This window comes from Sturnus vulgaris, chromosome 7, assembly GCF_052056855.1.
Source record: "Sturnus vulgaris isolate bStuVul1 chromosome 7, bStuVul1.hap1, whole genome shotgun sequence".
Lineage (NCBI taxonomy): Eukaryota > Metazoa > Chordata > Aves > Passeriformes > Sturnidae > Sturnus > Sturnus vulgaris.
This window is the reverse complement of record NC_142249.1, coordinates 26,683,346-26,697,221: the sequence shown is the minus strand read 5'-3', so window position 1 is coordinate 26,697,221 and position 13,876 is coordinate 26,683,346.

The window sequence follows — 13,876 nt, the reverse complement described above, 5'->3', positions numbered from 1 at the left end:
GCTGCTCTCCTATTGTGGCTCGAGTCAATTGCGTCATTTAAGAAAAGTGCTACAGAAGGTGTGGGGTAAAAAAGATGTGTGGGACCATTTTTGTTCCCTACTCACCTCACACACACACAGACACACACACATACACAGAGTAATAAAAGAGATTTTAAAAAAAGAAAAGAATGAGAGAGAAGGAAGAGATGGCACATGATACCATGTGAGCCATTTCCCCTCAGACGTGTTACTGCAAGGGTGAAATGCTGCCATCGTGAGATTTATTAACTCTCACTGAGAAGTTATGGGCCTGAAGAGGGGATTTCCCCACAAAATTTTGTGGTTTAGTGTTATGCAGGAAGTAAGACCCTATGAGTTCTAATGGTCACTGAGAGCTTTAAAGACATTTCAGCATTCTCACAAGACGCGCTCACGGAAGTTTCACTGAGCAGGCAACTGCAATTAACGTCCCAGCAGATGGATACTTTCCATTGGCATCACGGTTGCTTGGGCACAAATCAAGACTGAGCTCCTGGTTCCTGCCTCAGACTGGAACCTGTCTGAGTCTGTGATGGTGTTTCCAACAACATATTTGTTTGGTTCTCTCCATGAGCTCAGTCTGAATCCTACTGATTTGGAAAAATGAGACGGAGCAAGCAGCCCAGCTTAGGAGTGTTTCTTAAGGGCTGATATGACACATAGAAACAGGAGTTTACTTGCCTGGAGGAGCACTGGCACTAGAAGAGATCTTGGAGCAAATTTGCCTTCTGTCTGTTCAGGGCACAGAGATTATGCTCCATGAGGTTCTAGTCACAGCCAGTTAATTCCCCAGTTAACCTGGGTTTAATCCTGCCACAGAAAAGAAAAACCCCTCTTTTATCTATTACATTCTTTAACTCAAATATTTTACCAAAGAAGTGGCTTTTATTTCCAGTTCCCCAGTTTACAATGTCGATTAAGAAATGTTCTGTGTCGTTGTCTTCAACAGACACCAGAAGAGATGGAATCTTCACTGGTGAGCACTGAACAAATGAAAAAGCTGTATCTGCCTCTGCTCCTGCAAATGTTCCCTAATCCCTAAGGAGCTTGTGGAGCTATGAAGGGAAGTGCCACAGAGAGCAGGAAACCTCCTACTCCTTGCTTCATTCACCTTAATCCCATCACAGAGTAGTAACTGAAGGCAGTACACTCCCTGAGTTGGGATTCCTAAGGAAGGCAGTCCTACATCCATAGTATAACCTGGCTCTAATGACTCCTTGGTTAAAAAGCAACAGGGGTTTCTTAGTGGTAAACAGTATTAATCACCATTTCCCATCGGTGCAGCCTATTATGAAGCGATTACAGACTGTTTACAAGGAGGGAGGGAGGGAGGGTGTCACAGGGGTGGTATTTGCTTTGGCAGCCATTCATTTCCCAAAATCCCTGGGAACCATATTCCTGGTTTAATTACATGGAAATCTCTGAGGTCAAAGGACTGAGACAAAGTATAATTTCTTTCTCACTTCCTTCTGCCACAATCTCCTTTTTCTGCTTCTGTCAGCCAGTGGCAGAAAGTGACTCTGTCTGCAAACATCTTTAACCTTCTGTCAGAAGGTGGTTGCTGTCTACTGATGGCATCCTGTGAGGAGACTTTGGAATCTGGATGAGCATTTGAGTTACTAAAGTCTATTTAATTCTCCTGGTTTTGAGCACAATCTTGTGTTGCTGCTGTCACTTCTCTGTTCCTCAGTGCAAACATTGTCAGGCAGTTTCTTTGTAGGATAAAATGCCTACAGAAAATGCAGGTAGGTTGGGTCATGCCTGGAAAAGTTCCAACAGCTAACCCAAGGCCTACTCATACTCCAGGAAATTTTCTTAATTAAAATTAACTTTTGCTGAGGTGGACTTCTATCATCAAGCCTAAAGTATAGGGATCAGAGCAAATTAATGATTAGAAATAAACAGAACTAGAGAGATTGCTAATCCATTTTTCCATTCTTTAGAATTTTTGGGTTGCTGCAATACTGAGTCAAATTGATTTCTCACCCTTCCCAACCCCACATACATTTTACTTGTTGCAAATACCAAAGCTCTATAGTTTAAAAAAATTAAAACATAAAATTTTATTTTTCCTTCTCCAAATATGAAATATAAAATTCCATATATAAAAACCATATATTAAATACATGAAATATAGTTTGGTATTTGTGATGATATTTGCCACTTTTACAAAGGTTAGGAAGTAGTAGCACTTCTCAGTGCTTGTAGGCAATTTGGTACGACCATGACTCTCTAGGAAGACTATCCCACTGTGGCACTAGAATGTATTCACAGTAAGAAACCATTCACTATGCAGAAGTTGTCTTACTAGACATGCTGGGGAAATTAAAGGGAAAAGAGAGACAGAAATGCTATTTTAATCTCACAGAAGAACAAACAAGACAGGGGTGGCATATAAGATGTCTGAAACAGAGTTTAAATACCACAGTTTAAAACTTGTAAAATACAGGAAAAGGCATGATTCACACACACACACTCTTCCTCTGAGATCTCCTGCTGACAGTGGGAGCTGAAGATAGTCAGCACATTGCAGGATTTAGCTCAGGCTCTTCCAGAAAAGCAAAATAAATTGAAATTTGTAATCCATGTTCTACCATGGCAGGAAAAATGCTGAGAGAAGTGCAGTGCTGCACTGACTGCAGGTCTTGCAGAGAGCACCTTGTCTGCAGAGGGAAAAAGTCTGATTGTGAATAAGTGCAGTGTGCAACATCAGGGACAATTAACTGCAGATGAAAGATTTAATGGGTTTTCAAAGTTTCCATCACTCAGGCATAGGGAGGGGCTTTTTAAACATAAACCAGTGACAAATTGCTGGAGAAAACAGAGCCAAAGAAATGGTTTCGTTTTGACATCAGGAGTTAATCGACCCAACATAATCACACACTTTGGTTATATTTATCTAATATAATTCACTGAGAAAAGTTCTTGAGTCAAAATAGCAGGTTTCCAGAGTCAGTCAGGGAGCCTGTTAAATAAATACCACGTTTTGAGGAGAAATATATCAAAAGGAAGTTTCACTTTTCTCAAGCAAAAGGTCTGAGCCCTGGCATTTTTCTCTCTGCTGTTCAATTCCACAAGCATCTGAATTAAGGCAATCTGCTTGCTACCAAAAACTCCCAATGAAACCAGAAAATGAGGGAGTATCCCCAAAAGAAAATAGTGGATGCTCAAGCAAGGCACTGCACAAAAAATTTCCCCTTGCATGGCCACCTTCTGATTTTCTGCTCAGGGGAAAATTTCAATGTCAAATTACTGAATTTAGCAGTTGTCTTCACTGCAGCTAGGCCATAGTAGGGATATGAAAAAATTTAAAAGATAAAATGGCGTAGTTAAGAAAGAGGGTCCTTCAGACATTATTCTGGAACTGTAAGTTCATGTGCCCAAATGATCAGCTCTCATCATGGCTGCCTCTGAGTCAAACAAGATATTTTGAAGAAAACCTCACCAGGTCCAGGCAGAATTATTGGCAGGGCTCTAAGAAACTTTGTGTAATAAACTTCAATCCTGCTCTCATGCACCTGAGCTGGCATTAATATCTCATTTCTGTATCAGGTGCATATGCCAACTCCAAGTCTCCCAGGTAGAGATACACAACCTCTTTTCAATCAAGCATTTCTTGAGATAAATTTATCTTCAAGAACTACTACCAAAAGATTCAAAAAGAGTAAAAGCCCTCTGTAAGTTGTTAATTTAGGAGAGCAGTATTCTGAAAGCATTTTTAATGGTCAGTTGCTTTCTACTACTTACTCCACTGACGGGGCTTATTGCTATTTCATCAGTCCCTGTGCTACCAGTAGCTGAAAGGCACATCCAAAGATACAAACACTCCTTGTGGCCTCTCTTTCTCTTACTCCTTTGGTAAACCTCATCTTATGACCAACTTCAAAGATGGTATTTAGGGTTCTGGTATCTTTGGCTTGGCCATTCTTGTGTTTTTTATGAGTAATAAGTTCTTGTTGAATACGGGAGAGAAGGAAAGTGATCTAGGGCTACATTCAAAGAGTATTTCGAGTTGACATGTTTTTACATAGGTGTTCCCTGAAACATAGATCTTCCACCTTGAACCCAGGGAAGTGCCTAAAATTTTGGACCCTTTTTTCCTCACTGGTAATAAACACAGTCACTTGTACAGAGCCTGTTCTAGGAACAAGGCAAACATAAACTGAGCAGATTATTATTTCCAGGGATTGCTTTAGATTTTGTGCAAAACAGAACAACACAGGGATAGGGATATTGAAGAGATTAGAAAAGAGGTATAGCAAGAGGCTTTGAAGGCAGACAAATGGAGTGGGGCAAAGTGCTATCTGGGAGACTGACAAGGATACCAGAGGGGAATGGAAAACGAGAGAGCTGGCCAAATCAAGTTAGAGAGAGAGTGTGCGACTGATGGTCCAAGGACTTTGTTAAGAGGCAGCCAAGGTCAGGGAGATCTGGAACAAAGGGACCTAGGGAAGACCCCTTCAACGTGCTGACAAGGAGGGAGAGAGGTCAGTAAATGGAAACATTGCTGGGAGCCTTGCCTTGGACCTGAAGTAAAGATCCAGATGATGTCTAACTTACTTGAAGAGATGGAAGAAAACTTGTTCTGAGGGGAAACTCAGAAAGAGGTTTCTTGAAAAAACTAAGAAAACAAATGGTTTTGCCAGAAGGGCTCCTTGAAAATCTTGCCTTTTAGGAATATCTGCTATGAAATGTTTCTCTCTCCTGGACTGCTACAAAGTGCATTCTGCTTAAGAAGCTCCCTACAAACCAGCTGTGTCTCTACTTTCACACATTCTGTGGTTCTGTTCCCCAACACACAGCCGAGGCAAAGACTGGAGGACAGGGCTTATCCCTCAGCCTCAGGTGGGTATTAATCACTCTGCCTGGGCCAGCTTGGTGCCAAAGGCAGATAAACACAACACATTTATCTGTGCTCAGAGGGACTGTTGGATATGACACTAATCTCTTTTGATTTAAAGTTCTTTACATTGTGGAGGAGGTGAGTGCATTTTTTCAAAACTAAGAAACACTCTGCAGACTGGAGAAAACACTGGAGCATCTTAAAACAGGCAAAACATCCAAAACCTCCAGAGAGCTTGAAAAGTTTTCCTGGGCCCTTTCCCAGCATTCTTCTAATTGTTAATTCCATTCCCCTACTTGGATATCTCTGAGCTACTGCCCCTTCCTAACATCCACACTTCTAGAGAAAGACTCTTGGGGTTTTTGCACAATTCCTGCCAAAACTAAGCTGAAGGAATACCTTCATGTGTCTTGCAATAAGGTCTGCCCATCATCTCGCTCAATACACATTCCCTTTGGTAAAAAACTGATAGTTTTTCCTCCTCTCCACTCACTTATCTCAATGGGTTTATTATAATCAAGGGACTGAAACACACTTTTCAACCTCTACTTAATTTTACACTTGATGTGATCCTGCCTGAGAGTTTGTTGCATCAGTAAACACTTGAAAGCCAAGGAGCCTTGACCCAGACTAGGTCCATTGCTTTTTTTTATGGTGGGGATCAATGTAGTGTGCAAAGGGTTACCTGGAGAGAAGTCTTCTGGCTGACACAGCCTCCTCCCTAAGTAAATGCTGCAGAGGGTTAAATACATAATAAACGCAGTGGGGAAGGAGAAGAGAAGAGAGGGCTAGCCAAGCTGTTTCTTGTGCAGTGGTGCCAAACTGGTTATTTATAGCATCCTGGACCAGCGTCTGCCATTTTCCCTTTTCTCACTCCCTGTGAGGTGAGAGGCATTTTCACTTTCCTCTGCTCCCTCTCACAATTTTGGCAGCTCCTCTCCTTGAACTTGACCGAACGCAGCCAACCTCAACACAGCTGTTTGATAAACAGAAACAGGGGCAGCAGGCCGGGCTTTGAAGAGGCTTTTGCAGAGCAATAACTGAAGGTTTGAATAATGGTGCACAGTTGGCTGAAGGCTCCTCTCATTTGGAAGGACATCAGGCACAAGCAAGAGTTCGTCAACTAATTAACAAAAATGGAGAGGAGAGAGATGCCAAGACAAACAGGGGCTTTTGAAATGGTGCTCACTTTGTGGCCTCTCTTGCAAACATTCACTTATACACATGCACATACAGTAAAGGATTCACCTCATACATGTGTTTGAGCAAGTTTGGTATCCTGCTGAGACCTTGGAGGAAGCTCTTGACAGATCCAGGCAGAAGAGAAAACATGACACAAGTGAGAAAAATTGCTTTTTACCCAGAAATCAGAACATTTCACACACATTTCTTCTTCCTCATTTTGTTTCCCTACATACCACTTACAGATACAAAATGGGGTAACAGTATTAAATAAAATTAACAAATACTCAAAGTTGGGGAAAAGTCAAAACAGTAGAAAAACTGTCTACTGTCATTTGCAAACCTGTTGGAAATACAAAAGACTGCCAAGAAATGTCCCACCCTACCTGTGCATGCACAAGCTCCCATCCTCTGATGTGACAAGTGTTCTAGAAAAGGAAACTCCTTCCAATTGGATGGGCAGAGGGAAGGATTGTTATATTTTTAAAATACATTTCTTTATCTGGGCTTTAGGCTTTTAGGATTGCATCAGGATGTGAAGAAGTTTTAAGAGGAAAGGCTGGTGCTTTCAAAATGTCTCAATACCTGCATTCTAATGCTTTTGGGACACCTAACTCAGAGCTCAGTTCTAGCTTGCTAAATTGGCTTTTTGTGTTAGAGTCAGCCTTGGACATCTGGTAGTAAAGGAGTTTCATCCTTGCTTATTTAGATATCATGCCTTCAAGGGCAAAAATACCTGATGAAACCCAAAGCTCATGTTAAGACATATCACTCCCAAAGCTTATGTTAAGCCATTTCACCCTAATGAATGCTTGTTCCTACTCTTGTACATTGCCCAGTCATGTTTTCAGTATCTCTGGAAGTGGATTTCCATTCTTCCCATTATAGTGTTTCCCACTGATCTGGGAACCCCACACCAGAAGATTTGTCTGACTGGTTTTTCCCTGTGCACCTGTAATTTTTTCACTCGAGGTGAGGAATGAAGCAATGAAGGACCATCAATGACTGTATTTTTTCCCCAGATTCTATCACAGGCAGAACGCTGAGGTTCCACAAGCAGCTGGAACAATTGCCTTCTGTGAACTCGACAGGGGAGTTTGCACAAGGTGTTTAGGAAAGCTTGCAAACAGTTTCTAAATTTCAGTGTCAGTGAGCATCTCTGGCAATAGGTGATCAGGAGTGCCAAAGAGACAAGGCTTGTCTTTCTTGCTCAGGCTGACACAGCATGGTCATTCACAGTTCCCCCTTTCCACCTACACAGACCTGGCCTGGAGTTCTGGCTCCATCACCTGATCAGCCTCAGCCCCTTTGAAAGCCTTTATTTCTGCTCTCACACTGGATCATACCAGGTCTGTAAGACTCTGTCTATGATGAAAACATTTTACTTGGGACCCAGGCTCCTCTCTGTATCGAGCTAAGTGCTTCCCTAGTTGAGGAAGCACAGACACGTGTTAGTGCACAGCAGGAGCTGGGATCAGGCTCTGCATGGATGAGAGCTTTGTGACAAGGCTTTCATTTGCTCCAAGCAGTGATATTTAAAGATGTGATCAGACCTTGAAAATGGTTAGGACCCTAGGGGATTATGGGAGACTTGCTCTGGCATTGTTTTAACTGGCAGGGAAAATGCAGCGTCCACCATCTGCACCAGTGGCACGGTGCCAGGAAAGGGTTGGGTGTTTTTAGGTGGTACTTAAGAGAAAGACAAAGTTTTACCCCCTTCCAGGCCTCAGGATTGTATGTGGACAAAGGCTGTGCTGACATAAGGCAGCTTTTACTGGCACAACAGGTCATGCAGCCCAGGCCTAGCACTGGCAGAAAAGATCTGAATTAGTGCCAGCAAGAAAGGTGGTTTTTTGTACAGTCATCTCAAAGGAAGGGAACTGGAGACCAGCGATTTGCTGAGCAGCCCTTAGATTCTAATCACTTTCATCACCTCTAGGTATGAACTGGATTTAGCCTGGCAGTTTCTGAATTAAAGCACTCCAGAACCCATTGCCCCTTCTCTTCACAGTCCCACCCATAAAGGTCAGTTTGAGGCACAGCCCCATGTGAGAGACCAAGGTCATGCCATGCAAGAAGAAGCTGCCTTGTCAGACTCAGGACAAGTCTGAGAGTGCCATGTTCTTATACTGTCTCCTCAGGTTTGAGGGTGGACTAGCAAAAAAGGTTATCTAGGAACTTCCTCTCTTTTCAGGATTTATTCTCAGGACAAATTGTTTTATACACAAGATTCTTGTCTGTGAAAACAAGCAAAACTAATGTGTTATTTCTCTCTTTTCTATCTCCCTGATCTGTCACTCATTGTAGTAGTATAGTTAATGTCTTTGCAGGGATTTGAAAAACCGTTGGCACAAATTTTGGGACTGCTTTTATAAGTAATGTTCCCTTTCAGAGCAGGTGCCATAGAGTGCAGAATTTTAAATGTGTTTTCTTCTTTCTCTTGGCACAAGGAAAATTTGACTCCAGGCACCTACAGAGGTCTTGATCTGCTTTCTCTGCAGTGCATAAAATAACAAACCTTTCAAAATTTCTTTTCAAGCTGTGCAAGACCTACTGCAAGATCCAGCTCCATTGTTGAACCAGGGGGAATTATAATAAATAAACAAAGGAGTTGGGAAATTTGGCTGAAGAGAGGGAATTCATGAGCACAAGCATTAGATAGAGGTCTTATCACTTCTGACATGTGCTGGCCTTTGAACCCTCGCAGTAGAGAAGCAAAGGTAGACATGTGGAATATACTTCTTTAGGAAGGTGTCTTAGAAAATCGACAGGACAAGTGTAAAAACCCTCACCCGTCCCTGAGTCATGAGCTGAATATTGGAATTCAACACTGTCAAGAGAATGAGTGTGGTTCTCTGTTTATGACCACAGACAAATAGAAATCAGAGTCATAGAGCCATGAAAATGCAAAGAAGAGACTCAGTCTCCATGTGTGATGTAGTAGCTGCAAGGCAGCGAGATCTCTGAGGTTTTCACCCTCAAAGTGTTTTGGAGCCAACATGGTGCAGCTTCTGCAAAGTCCCAAGGTTTGACAAACATAGCTGAAATCACACCTGTAGTTGGGTCCTTTGCAATGGCTGAGGTGGATGTCCTGGAGATTCTAATGTGACTTTGCCTGCCTCTGGGCAGCTCAGGAGCCTGCTGAGGAATACAACAGGGATACAACATCTCATTGTGTCCCAATGGCAGGACAGGTTTATCTGAAGAGGACAGGCTATAAAATTCTACTATTGTAGGTAAGGAACACCAAAAACTCATGTCTACCACTGCTCCTGGAGCCCTAAGCTCCAAGATAAAATTATTTGCATTTCTCTGCCTCCATGAAGGTTATCTAAAACTGCAAAGTGGTAAAATAACTGTTTGTAGAGGACTAGAAGCATTTGCTGAATGCTGACTCATGGCTTCAGTCCCCTGTTGACAAACACACAACTCTGATTCCTGCTGTGTGAGATGAAAGGAGCAGAGAGATTTACACTGTGGCTACTTCTCTGACAGAGTCAACTAAATATTTGACTGAGTCAACTAAATAATCTAGTACATCTGTGTCTTCTCCTGTGGATATGCTTAAATCATATTAATAAGCCATTATTTTTTGAGTAATCAAAACCAGCTAGCGTCTTCTGTCCCTCGCTGACCTCTGTATGAGCACTGATTCCAAGTATATGCCCAAATCTCATATAACAAACATGACCAGGCAGTCTTTTGATGTCATTCCGTGTTTATGTAGAGCACAGCACCACAGCAATCCATTTCTAACCAGTGTGCATATGATCTATACGTTTTACCTCTAATGCTAAGGTTTCTTTGAAATGACCATGTGTGCGTGCAACAAATAATCATATAGTAGTGAGCAATATGTTTGCAGATCTGCTCAATGGATCTGATAAATTCTTCTTTTTCTTTTTCTCTAAATTGTGGTTTTCAAAATAAACCCACCCCAAGCACCAATAACTGGAACGGAAAATATCCTATGTTATAGGTAACTTCTCCAGTCATCTAGAGACATATGCAGCAACCCATTGAAACTCATGGAGTAGATGATGGAACAAAATGACTCACTTTTGGGCTTTGACTAGTCTAGCAGAGATAATGTCATTATTCAAACATGACCAGCACTCCTGTCTAGCAGACGAAGCCTGCGGCATTGGAGTCAGAAGGGCTGGGTTGCTCTCCCAGTTCTGGTGTTGGCTTGCTGCTGGATTCTGGACAAGTCCTTCTTCTCCATTTGGAAAGAAAAGGAAAAAGGAAAATAATAGCATGGGTATGGAGAGTTTGGAAATCATATAAAGTAAGAGGAGCTGAGTGTAACTGATACAAATAGTGTCTATGGAAGCACTGTGGTATGTTTGCATGGGCCCGGGCCCATGCGCGTGGGCACGGACACAGGCTGACTGCCAGGGAAGGAACTTGCTCATTGCCTTAAATTGGGCCCAAGCTCTTGTCCACGTGCATCTGCACAAGTGGGAATTGTAGATGATGCCTTAGGCTACAGTCCATCCCATCAAGAGTTATTCCAAGTTTAGCCTGTTCAAAACCCGAGCACAGGCATTTTAAGTTTGAGCTGCAGCCAACAGTGTGATGGAACTATAAGCTATAGGGTGCTTAATTCTGTTCTCAAACTGCTCTTTGCCCTGGTGTGGACTAACTTCCTTAGAGACTGCTGTCTCAGAACATCTGCAGAGGACTCCCTAGCACTGATGGGTTGAAGAAATTGCAGAGCACAGGGGAGGAGTGTGTGCCTGGTAGGGGAGCAGCCAAGGAGCCCCCGCCAGTCTGGTACTTCCTGCAGGTCAGCATGGAGAATGTGACTGCAATGTGGGCTGGATACCCACCAGTTGGGCTGTCAGTGGTCAGAAGATCTGTGCAAAGTGTCAGCCACCCTGCTCCACCATGGGGCTGCTGGCCACAGAAACAGCCAGCCTTAAGAAGGGTCATCCAACTGGCTGTTCAGCAGAGCCAGCTCCTGGAGCAGAGGTTTCCTCAGAGAACAGCCCTAGTGGGGGAAATTCATCTGATGATTCCCACCCCCCCTGGATAAACACTGAACCTGGGTTTCACTTGAAGGGCTTGCTTCCCATTGAATTTGTTCTATCTTGTGCTTTCCTACAGGAATGACATTGCAAAAGATACCTCCTTCTCCTTTCTCTTAAATGCCTTTCCAGATTTGCACCATCCCAGCCCTACAGGCAGGCTGCCTACTCATACTTAAAGACACAGTACACAGAAACCAGAATTACAGCTGTGCAGCCCACGCACTCATGTCTGCAGGACAAACATGTGCATCAGTGGAGTACAAGAGGCAGTGAAGGTTTTGCCTTCCTTTTTTTTTCTTTCTTTCAGGTGCTATATGATGAAATGGAGATATGTAAGAACCACAGGAAGCATTTATTTTAAGTACAAGCTAATGCCATGAATGTTATTTGCATTACATGACAGCCCAATGAACCACAATATGAATAAGGAAACGAAAAACTAGTGTTTTCATGACAGGTAAATCTCTCTGTTGCTTTCTCAGGTTTCCTATCAATACCAACTTGCATTCCCTTGCAGACCATTAAGGATGTCAATAGGTAACAGAAAGCATCAGGCAGCGTTCAGGCTTGTGAGTAGATGCTGACATATTTCTGGGGGGCAGGAAATGGGTGGGTACAGGAGTTGAGAAAGTAGGTTTTGGTCTGGCTGATATATATTTCCCTTGATGTATAGCTGGTAACTTAAGCTGATCAATGTGAAATCAGTTTTGATATCATGAAAACAATGCTTTCTTTGTTCAGCTGCAAAAGAAAGACAAGCAGGCAGGCAAAAGCAAAATATTCTAGCATAAATATCCTGCTGGTTATCAGGCAGATAGAGAGAATCAGGCAGAGGATAACCTCTGTTTCAAATGGTCAGTGTCCTGGCAAATATCAGCATGAGTAACTGGAGTTCGTCAGCCTGTATTTACAATTGGATACAGAATGCTCTACCCAGACATGGAGTGTTATCTTGCATTACACTCTCAACCACCTGAGCACCTCAAGTGAAGTGTGATTAAGTGTCCTGCAGACCAGCTGCTCCTTCCAGCTGAGAGTAGCCTGCTTTTCAGTAGTAGGTAAAAATCACTTCTACATAATGTCAAGTTGGCATCCTGCCAGGAAATAACCATTCCTTCCTTTTGCTCAGTGAGTCACAGACCCCCTCACAGCATCTATGACTGGGAGGCTCACTTGGTCTCATCTGAAAGTTGCTGCCCCCCAGACAAGGTCCAGGAATATTGCCAGTTTGGTCATAAACTCCTACTCTCACTTCCAAGGATTTCTGTGGGAGCTTACCTTGATTGTCTGATCTCACTTTTCTTCAGCTTCACTCAGGCAATGCCTGCAGAGGGGATGTGGAGATCTGAAGCTGGAGATCTGGAGATCTGCAAGGAGCATGGAGAAGGTGAGCCAAGAGTAGCCACCAACTTTGCTATCTAGCCCACAGCAGGAGGCAATCTGGAAGACCCAAAGGTACCTCCATGATGTCACAAAGAAACCCTGGAAGGTGACTTTGTTGTGTACAGGATAGGCAAGTAAAAAGTGACCTCTCAAAAGATGTGTTGAACAACAATTCCTTGTTCTCTCCCTACAAATAGAAGACCACCCACAGAGAAAGAGAAGTCATCATTTTCATTAACCAGAGGGCTAGTTTAGTCTCTACTGCTCAAATTGGATGACAATTTCTCCTGCACCCTAAATTACAGAGAGGATGTAACTTCTGGATTAACTGGGTTTTGACATCCCCACCCCATTGCTCACCCCTTCCCTCCTGGCAAGGATGACAGCAACAAGCACCACCCAACTGCTGCATTAAGGGTTATCCGATACAGGGAGCTTTGGTGGCTGTGTGAACGTGGTTTCTCTGGTATGAGAGAAGAGGCCCATTTAGATTCAAGCCAGAGTCAACATGACTCATTGGCTCATACATCCTTCACTGCAGGGCTCAGGAGGTCACTGCAGGTTCAAGTCTCACACTGGGACTTGGAATGGTACTTCACACTGTGGGGAAGGGAGGGGAGATGCTGAGCTCCTGGAGGTGCTTCCTACTGCAGGAGAGAGATTTTAATCTGAGATCCCTGCTGGCAACTCTTACAAAAGTGAATTAATTACACCAGGTCAAATACATCCCTGGTGGAGGCTCCTTTATCTTTAACGTGTCTGTCATAGGGCTGATTCTGTTGTTATTTTGGAGGAGTACTGTGTGCTATTTCTTGTTTTTTGTTGTTGTTGGTTTGGGGTTCTTTATTATTTTTTGGCTTTTTTTGGGTGACCTGGTCTTCTGGCTCATGTCCACTCTGGCAGCCAAACAGGTTCCAGCAGCCAAAGGTGTGTGTGTTTGCATGAGCCCTCACAGAGTTGCTGCACAAGTTTCTGGCCTTGCTAAATCACGACTTTGTTGCTTTGCAGACCTCTTTCTTTCACCTTTCTCCTAGGACTGGAGGAGTGGGGAAAGGGATACAGACCATCTGTCTCTGTACTTCCCAGCCATGCAAACCCCTAACACAGAATAGGTGATTGGAGAGTTCCATCTGTAGCTTCCCTGCAAATCTAGCTCTTTGCTGCTTTTCCATCACCAGTCCTGATTTTAACACTGCTCCCTCTTTCCAAAGAAATACATGAAGGTGCAGCAGCTCTGGGGCAGCTGTTCCCAAACAGCTACAGGCTCAGCAGGGGACAAGGGCTCATCAGGTAGACCCTTCCCTGCTGTTATTTCAAAGGTCTTGCTGCAGATTGGTTAAATGGTCTTTTGCAGAGTGATGACAGCTGAGAAATGCACAGAAAAGATGGAGAATTTTCTCATCAAGTTCTGATG